Raw genomic sequence first — 8,276 nt, forward strand, 5'->3', positions numbered from 1 at the left:
ACTGCTCTGTCACTGCCACCACTGCACCTCCACTGCCATCACTGTTCTGTCACTACTCTGTCACTGCCATCACTGCACCATCACTGCTCTGTCATTGCAGCTCCACTGCCACCACTGCTGTCACTGCTCTGTCACTGCCACCACTGCTGTCACTGCTCTGTCACTGCCATCACTGCACCATCACTGCTGTGTCACTGCCATCACTGCTCTGTCACTGCTCTGTCACTGCTCTGTCACTGCTCTGTCACTGCTCTGTCACTGCAGCCACGATTGTTGCTCCTGCTGAGCCAAAAAGGGAGAGGAGCCACCTCTGGCTCTGGGGCTACAGGTGCCTTCCTGGGGGACAGTTGTGCCCAAAGCAGCTTCCTGAAGCTCAGATTCCCCATGCAGAGCCTTTCCCCTCCTGCTGAAGCACGAGCAGGACACGATTTAGAGACTTGGCTGGTGCAGGGCACAAGTCAGGAGCTTTCCCTAGAACTGAAAGAAGCTGCCTGGAAAATTATGGGCAGCTGGTGGCACATCCAGCATGGATGAGGCACGTGTGGCACAGGACAGAGCAGTTTAAAATGCAGTTAGGAGGGTTTAACCAGGGGCAGCCTGACTTTTCCTCTGTGCACAATTCCTCTGGCCAGCAAATGTGCTCATTTCTCACTCCTAACCAACATCCCCAAATGAGATAACACATGCTCAGTGGAGGTGGCTTGGAAAAATACAGACCCTAGACAACAACAGGGACCAACTTGGCAGTGTAAACATCCCATGAAGATGCTGAGTTTTGCTTCCAGTTGTCTTAAGCAGAGCAGTGGGAACCCCACACCCTCCTCCCAGTACAGCACTGGGGTTTTTGTCCTCCCCGGCCAGGAACCACCCCTGGGCTTTCCAGCCCTGACATCCATGCTCTGGGGCCCGTGGTTTTAGAGAAAGTTTTCATGCTCAGCCAAGGGGAACTCGGGCCCCCAGCAGTGACATCCCCCAGACACACCCCATTACTCTGGCAGTGTTCCTCTCTTTCTGCTTTACAGCCTGTAAACACATCCAGGGGTATTTTTGTGACAGAAGCCCACAACCATTGTTGCGTGACAGAGGAGCAGCTCTCAGATCAGTGTAACAGCCCCAAATGTACTTTCAGTGGCTTTCATCTCCAAATCTCAGCTGCCCTTGGGTGGCAGGTCACTGTCACCCTTGGGTGCAGGGAGGGGAGCAGCAGGAAGGGCAGAGCTCAGGTTTCCAGCTCCCCAAGCAACCCCCTCCCTTCTGCTTTTCTCTCTGCTCAAGTCATAAACAGAAGCAGCATTTTGACAGGTGTTTCAAGCCCTTGCTGTGTTCATTTTTTCCCGTTTAAGGAGTTCACCCACCGCAGATTCAGCCGTGGGGTGGGTTTGTGACCCACTCCCCACTGCCCCTGTGCCCAGCCCTGCACTGCCCATGGCAGGGTGGGCTCTGAGCACAGGCAGCGACCCTGGCAGGAGAAAAGACGCTGGGATAAGGAGAGAAATGCTCACACTGAGATGTAGCCATGGCAACATAGTTCTGCAGAGCAGGAGGCATATCTGCCAAGGCTCAGAGATTTGCCATTTGATCGCATGGATTTCCATGCTCTGGATGCGATCACATCACACAAAATCCAGGTCAGGCTTGATGCCTTGAATAATTCTTTACCCTCAGGGGCACAGAACTGATGTAGGAAGCTGTGTCTCATGGAGGATATGGTAGGATTAAATAGATTATCTTTTTGTCCCCCCCAAAAAAAAGGTGAGCTGTGCAAATGAAGACACCCAGTTCTGATTTTACTGCCCAGGAGGCAGCGGGGAAGAGGCAGAACCTCAGAGCTGTGCATGGAATCTGTGTTTCCTGGGGAGGAGACAAAACAAAAGTCTCTAGAAGCAGGGCAGAATCCTTCTAGCTAAAAATCCCATCCCCTCCTCCTCTTCACCTTCTCAGTGTTATCCAAAGAGAGGAGTTACCACATTTCCAAGCTCACAGCAGCCCCAGCACCAGCTTTTCACCCAGGGCTGCCTCTGAACACCCCATCTGGGCTGGGCAGGCATTTGTCACACCAGGGGCTCAGACCTTCCCCTGGCCCCAGCAGTCACCAGCAGCCACAGATGTGAGGGACACGTCTGCAGTCCTGCTCTGGGGAGCCAGCTCCTCTCCCTGCAGCCCTCTGCAAGCACAGGGACCTGCAAGGAGCAGAGCCATGAGCTGCCAGAGGAACCACCTGCACCAGCACCTGTTGGGGGCAGGAAGAATGTGAAACCCCAAGGGGCAAAGGCAATGAGAAAGAGAGAAACCACAGACCCTCCAGGGCTTCGGGAGATTTGTGGCACAGCCTGGATTGCAAATATTTTCCCTGGGGTTCTGCCACTGAATCAGAGCTGCAAGACTGGCAAGGGCTGTGTTTGCTCTGATTTGTGCCTGTGTAAATCATGAAAGCCAGGTCTGAAGCCCGGAAAGAGGAGGCAGCTTGAGAGCAAACAGCACAGAGGAAGATGTGCCAAGTGTCTTGATCTGAGCAAGAGCTGCTGCAAACTCCACACTCCTCTCTGGGTCTGTGGGGAGAGGACAGGGGAAGGAAGAGGCAGAGTTCCACATCCCACTGCTCACCCTCCTTTGCTCTGATGCAGTCTCCATCACCTGGCCTGGGACAGCCATGGCTCCCTGGAGCTGTTTTACCCAGCTTAACCATGTGTGCACTCAGATCTTCGTGTCTGGGAGGGAGGCAGGACCCTCTTCAGAGCCAGGACTCAGCTGTGTTTAGAGAAAAAAAAAAAAAAGGAAGGAAAATAAAAGAACCAAAGGTTTATTTCACATTTGGAATCTATTTTTGCTTTTTATGCTAGCAAACCTGAAACCCCTAGAAATCTAGATGTTCTTCACCTGACATCTTTTAAAGAGTGTTCCCTTCCCTCAGTAGCTCGAGGGCTTTAACCTTTTGAAAACAACAGGTTCTGAGACCTTGAAAAGAAAAGCCAGCAAGGCAGAGCTCATCCTCCATTAGAGCAGAAACAGGGAGGGAGGGGGGAATTTATCCCAACGATCTGAGTCTTTTGGAGAAGTTTAATTCACTCCCTTGTCAGGTCCTTTCTGTCTTGCCCTCCCCACTCCCAGCTCCCTCTGAAGCAGCCTTCCCATCCCTTGCTTTTCACCTCTGCAGGCTTGAGCATGAGATAAACATGCCCTAATTATTTTCCTCTTGCACAGCTGAGCCCTGCAGCCCTTCATTTCCTTACCTGAATGCTCTCGCTTCAAGTGGGTTATATACGACAAAGCCTCTCAAGTATATTTGTTGTGCAGCAGAACTCGGGTGTCACACAAGCAACCCCAAACCCCTCTATTCCCCAGCATGGACTAATAAAGGACATGAATTACTGGGGCCTTCTTACAGTCTGGGAGCCAAAAGACTGAGGAGGGGAGGAGTAAGGTCACAGATCCTCTTGCCTTCAGACAAATAGCACAGACACCGCTCTGGCTGATAGAGATTAAAAATTGCCTTCGTTTTTTTGTGCTCAGTTTTGCAGAGGGTCATGAAGAGCTTGGTGACATTGCAACTGCCAGAACATAAACATAACGTGCTCCAAGCCAGCAGGCAGCTCGTTGTGAGGGTCTGCAGAGGACAGGGAGGGCAGGATCCCAGTGCCATCCCTGGGAGAGGCTGCTCTGAGCACAGGCATTGCAGCACTGGGCACTGCAGGGGCTGCTGCTGCATCTGCTGCATTCACTGCACCCTGCCCAGCACACTCCTGCAGCTGCTGCATCCCTGCTCCAGGCACAGAACCCAGCACAAAGCTCCTCCCCACAGACAGCAGCCAAACACCGAGGGCAGGATGGGGATGGGGATGGGGATAGGAAGGGGCAGTGAGGGCCAGCAGACATCCAGACCTCGCCTTCTGCAGCCGAGCTGTGGGAGGATAAACCATCACAATATCCACTCCAATGCAGGTCTTTGAAATGTCTTCCAATGTCATGGAATCATGGAATGGTTTGGGTGGGAAGGGGCTGTAAAGATCATCTCATTCCACACGGGCAGAGACACCTTCCACTGTCCCAGGCTGCCCCAACCCTGTCCAACCCAGCCTTGGACACTTCCAGGGATGGGGCTGTGCACCTGTATCAGCACCAGGTACAGAGCACAAAAGGCCAGGACACAGCAGCCAGCACAAAATAAACCTTTTTCCGAATTTTCTGAGCTGCAGGCACCCCCTGTGTGGTCGGGAACTGCCTCACCTGTTTGACACCACATGGAAACACGGACACCTCTCCCAGTGATGCCCCAGGTCCCCCTTCCCCTGAAGAGCTCCGTGGCAAGGTGACCTCCATGAGGTCAAGGAAGACACCCCCAAAACACCCTGAAGCTGCAAAAATCATTATTCATCCAAATGCATTAGGAACTTTAAAAGAACTTAAAAAAAAACTCCCAAAAACTTAGAAAAAATTTAAAAAAAACTTTTAAAAACAAAGTAACAGCAACAGAGGTGCTACCAACAAACTGTGTGACACAGACAGAGTGACAGAGGCCATCAGGTCCCTCAAGCACGTCCTCCAGCAGGGAGCACATCAGCGTGGATGGAGCTGTGCTGGGAGGATGCCTGGGGGACCATCAGCTCCCCACTGCTGCAGGGAGCTGCTCAGTCTGTGTGAGCCTGCTGCTCCCACAGCCCAGCCTGGCTCCATCCACTCCCCACCCTCTAACACAGCAGAGTGGAAACCTGGCAGCCCCCACTTCTCCTTCCAGAGCTCGCCTGCCATGGCCTGTTTCTCCCAATTCCATGTGGATTTTGCAGTGTGGCTTCTAAGATCAAAAAGGTTGGCTGGGCTTTGCCCCAGCCCCCCTCTCTGCTTTGAACTTCTAATTATTTTGCTAATTCTGAGCCTAGTGCTAAGATGCTCTGAGCACACCTAAAACCTTCCCCACAAAATCAAGCTGCAGAACATCTCCCAGGATCTAATCCCCAGTGAGAAATACTCTAACCTTTCCCAATAACCACGAGCAGAGCTTGTCTAGTCATTAGCAATTAAGCTCCTGAGCTAATGAAGCTGCTTTGAAAAAAAAAAAAAAAAAAGAAAAAAACAGAAAAAGGAAAAGAAAAATCCCAACAACCTCAGGTCAGTCTAATTAAGAAATGTTGTACCTTGCAGTCCCAGTGTATCTTGTGGCACACAGCTGTGCATGCTTTCAGCTTTGACAGCAGAAAAGGTGTGATTATTTATTTATTACATGAATGTGGGGAAGCTTCAGGAGTAGCAGCCGCCTGTGCTGTGAGGGAGCTGAAGTAGAGAGAAAAGAAATGACATTCAGCTGGAACCTGTAATTATAAGAGGGGATGTTGACCATAGAAAAATGCAATTGTGTAATGAATACTTATGCATTAGCTTTTCTTTGAGATTAAAAGTACACAATCGAATCAAGGCCAAAGTGGAGCTTGCCCTCAAGGAAAGGCAGTTTGGAAGACAAATGTAATTATGCCACTGTCATTTGCAATGCTACAGAAAGTGGCTGAGGAAACTTCACAGAAAAAAAAAGTCTTAGGGAAAAAAAAAAACTATTTGGAAAGAATTCTGCTGCTGATTTGAGTGTCTCTCTTCCCTCAGCAAGAGAATGGATCTTTCCTGCTGGCTGCACACACACAGGATCCCCCAGCCAGCATCTGCTCCCAGCACACATTACTGATCTTGGATCTGCAAACAACCATCTTCCCTCTGCTTTCCTTGTGGCTGAGTAACATTTGCACAGCAAGAACCAGATCTGATCTGCAAGAGCAAAATTTTAATTAAGTGCCTTGCCAGAAAAAAAAAGAAAAGAAAGAAACAAACCTAATTTTAGGAACTGCTCCAACATGCTATTATTTCCTCATGTTCTCCTATCCCTCTGCACTGCATCAGCCCAGAGCCCTCCAGGACTCTGCCTGCACTGCATGACAGGATCCCAAAATTCCCAGGCATCCATCAAGCCAGTGCTATGTGTCACTGGTGCCTGAAACACTGATTCTCTGAGCTTGGTTGCTCTCTGCTCAACAAGAAGGAATGACAAGGTGTTAAGCAGCAGAAGTTGCAGTTAAGCCTATCTTTCTTTTTTAGCCAATTAGATAATTTTTACTATCTGCAGAAGATGCCAGGATTAGAGGGGAGCTGCCAGCACTGCTCGGGCACAGCTCATCTTGATCAGATTTTAAAATTCTGCTTGTCAGCTGGTGAGAAGAGACACATCCAAAGTGACCTCACATTGCTGAGAAACCCAGTGAATTATCTCCATGGCTGAATGGAGCGTTTGCACAGACTCTCCCCACCCAGACAGCAACAAAAGACCCCCCAAAACCCAAAAAACCACAACACACAGCCAAAATCAAAACCCTCAAGTCTTTTCTGGGTTGTGCCACAGGTTATCCGTGGCCATAGGGAACAGGGGCACTGCTGGGTTCACAGCTGCAGCTTTCTGGGGGTTAAGCCCAGGTCCTGAGCCCAAGGCTGAGTTTGCCAAGCCCCCAGAGCCTGGGCAAGGGCTCCAGCACAGCTCGTGCACTGCCCAGTTCCAGTCATCCTCCCCCAAAAAAGCTGCCCTGGAACAGCTCAGCCCTGCCCTGGAACAACAGCCCCGAGAGCAGGCGGTGCCATGGACTGACACACCTCAACAGTGAGGATAAACCTCCACTGACAATCACAGCCTTCATCTCTGAGCCATCCTGCAGGCAGAGAGCTCAGCAAAACCCCAAAATCAGTGGGGTGCACAAAGGGACTGGAGGGGGAGGGAGGGGGAATGACAGGGAGGAGACAGACTCCTCAAACCAGCACACGGGGACTGAGGGATGGAAGGGAAAGCAGAATTCAGACAGAAGAGATGCAGCCAAGTGTGGGAAAAAGGAGGGAAGAGTGGGGGAAATAAAAGATCTCAAGAGCATCCACTTAAGCTTTGAATTGCCTGGCTTTGTCTCTGCTTCACACAATGGAAATGTACAGTAGCAACAGACAGATGCTGAGAGCTGGTTTGCTTCTCATCTGCAATTCCAAACACCCTGTCAGGAACAAATATTTGAAAAGACATCTATCCAACCATTAATGTATCTAGTGGGGCAATTTTTTTTTTTTTTTTTAAAGTAAAATAATTCTGCATTCATCACAAAGATGATCACGCAGAGAGATGCCAACAGAAGCACTGGAGGGATAAGCAAAGTTTCAGGTCTTTCTTTAGGGCTGAAGACAGCTCACTATTGAGCTGAGAAGGTGCAGCTGGTTAAGTATTTGCAGTACAGGGAAAGGAAAAAAAATAATCAGACAGCTGTATTTTTAACTGATCATGTGCTTGCTTCTGTTTCATAAGATTTATTCCCTCATTAATCACTGCCCTCCCTTCATTCATGTTAAATATAAAAATGATTAGGAAAGATCCTCATCATGGTTAAAAAAATAATTAGCTGCTACATCATGTTGCACACATTCAGACAGAAAGGAGTGATTAAATTAGGAATATTAAAACCCCATTAATCTGTGTTCAACTTAAGCTCTGCTTGTTCATCTCACTGTGGCACTTATTATTTCTGACACTGAAAGATATTTGAATTACTAGCTGAAACAAGGTCACTATCAGAAAGATGTCAGGTCAGCAATTAGTCAAAGGTGGGAGAAGCTACCAGAACTGAGCTGTGCTTGACGTGGCACAAACGTGTGGAGAGCCTCCCGTTCCCTGCCCTGGGTGAGCAGGTGGCTACTGGGACCCCAAGGGTGTGGATCAGCCCCAAAGGCTGCCCCAAATCCCCGGCTCTGGGGGGACTGGGCAAAGGACACAGCCTGGAACCCCCACCAGAGCTGGGCCAGGGCTTCAGGGCAGAGCCAGGAGAGCAGAGCTTTGGCTCTAACCCAGAGCTCTGATCTCAGCAGATTTATTCCCACTGAGACGGGCAGCAGCTCCTCTTGGGCTCCCAGCACACTCTGAGGTGATTTCTCCCTTTCAAGAAGCTAAAACCTCACTTCTCTTTTGGCCCATGAAGCAAAGCAGCAAGTCCAGCATACAAAAGATCACAACAGGTGTGACAAAAAAACCCAGAAAAATTCCTTTTCTCTGGGGAAACACGTGCAAACACAGGAGCATTTGATGGCAACGAGAGAAGATAGCCATGGACCCGTGTGTTTCATGGACCTGGACTTGCAGAGTGGCCTGGAGGGGAGGGTACAGCACAGAACTGGCACACTGTGATCACATTTGCCTGCTGCAGTGCAGTGGGAGCATTGCATGAGCAAAATCCCCCACGGGCAGCTGGCACCCACCCCAGGGTGAGGGGCTCCAG

At 50.0% G+C, this 8,276-nt stretch overlaps 1 long non-coding RNA gene across 1 annotated transcript in view; it reads right to left on the reverse strand.

The window, feature by feature from the left end:
* LOC107212261 overlaps positions 1–5,298 on the reverse strand; it is a 10,796-nt gene extending 5,498 nt beyond the window's left edge. The window contains exons 1-2 of the long non-coding RNA XR_001524417.2: positions 5,130–5,298; positions 2,605–2,748 (exon numbers count right to left, since the gene is read on the reverse strand). This is a non-coding gene — a long non-coding RNA (uncharacterized LOC107212261). The remainder of the gene's footprint in view (positions 1–2,604; positions 2,749–5,129) is intronic.
* Positions 5,299–8,276: the final 2,978 nt, after the last annotated feature.

Source organism: Parus major, chromosome 18 (genome assembly GCF_001522545.3).
Source record: "Parus major isolate Abel chromosome 18, Parus_major1.1, whole genome shotgun sequence".
In the NCBI taxonomy this organism is placed as follows: domain Eukaryota; kingdom Metazoa; phylum Chordata; class Aves; order Passeriformes; family Paridae; genus Parus; species Parus major.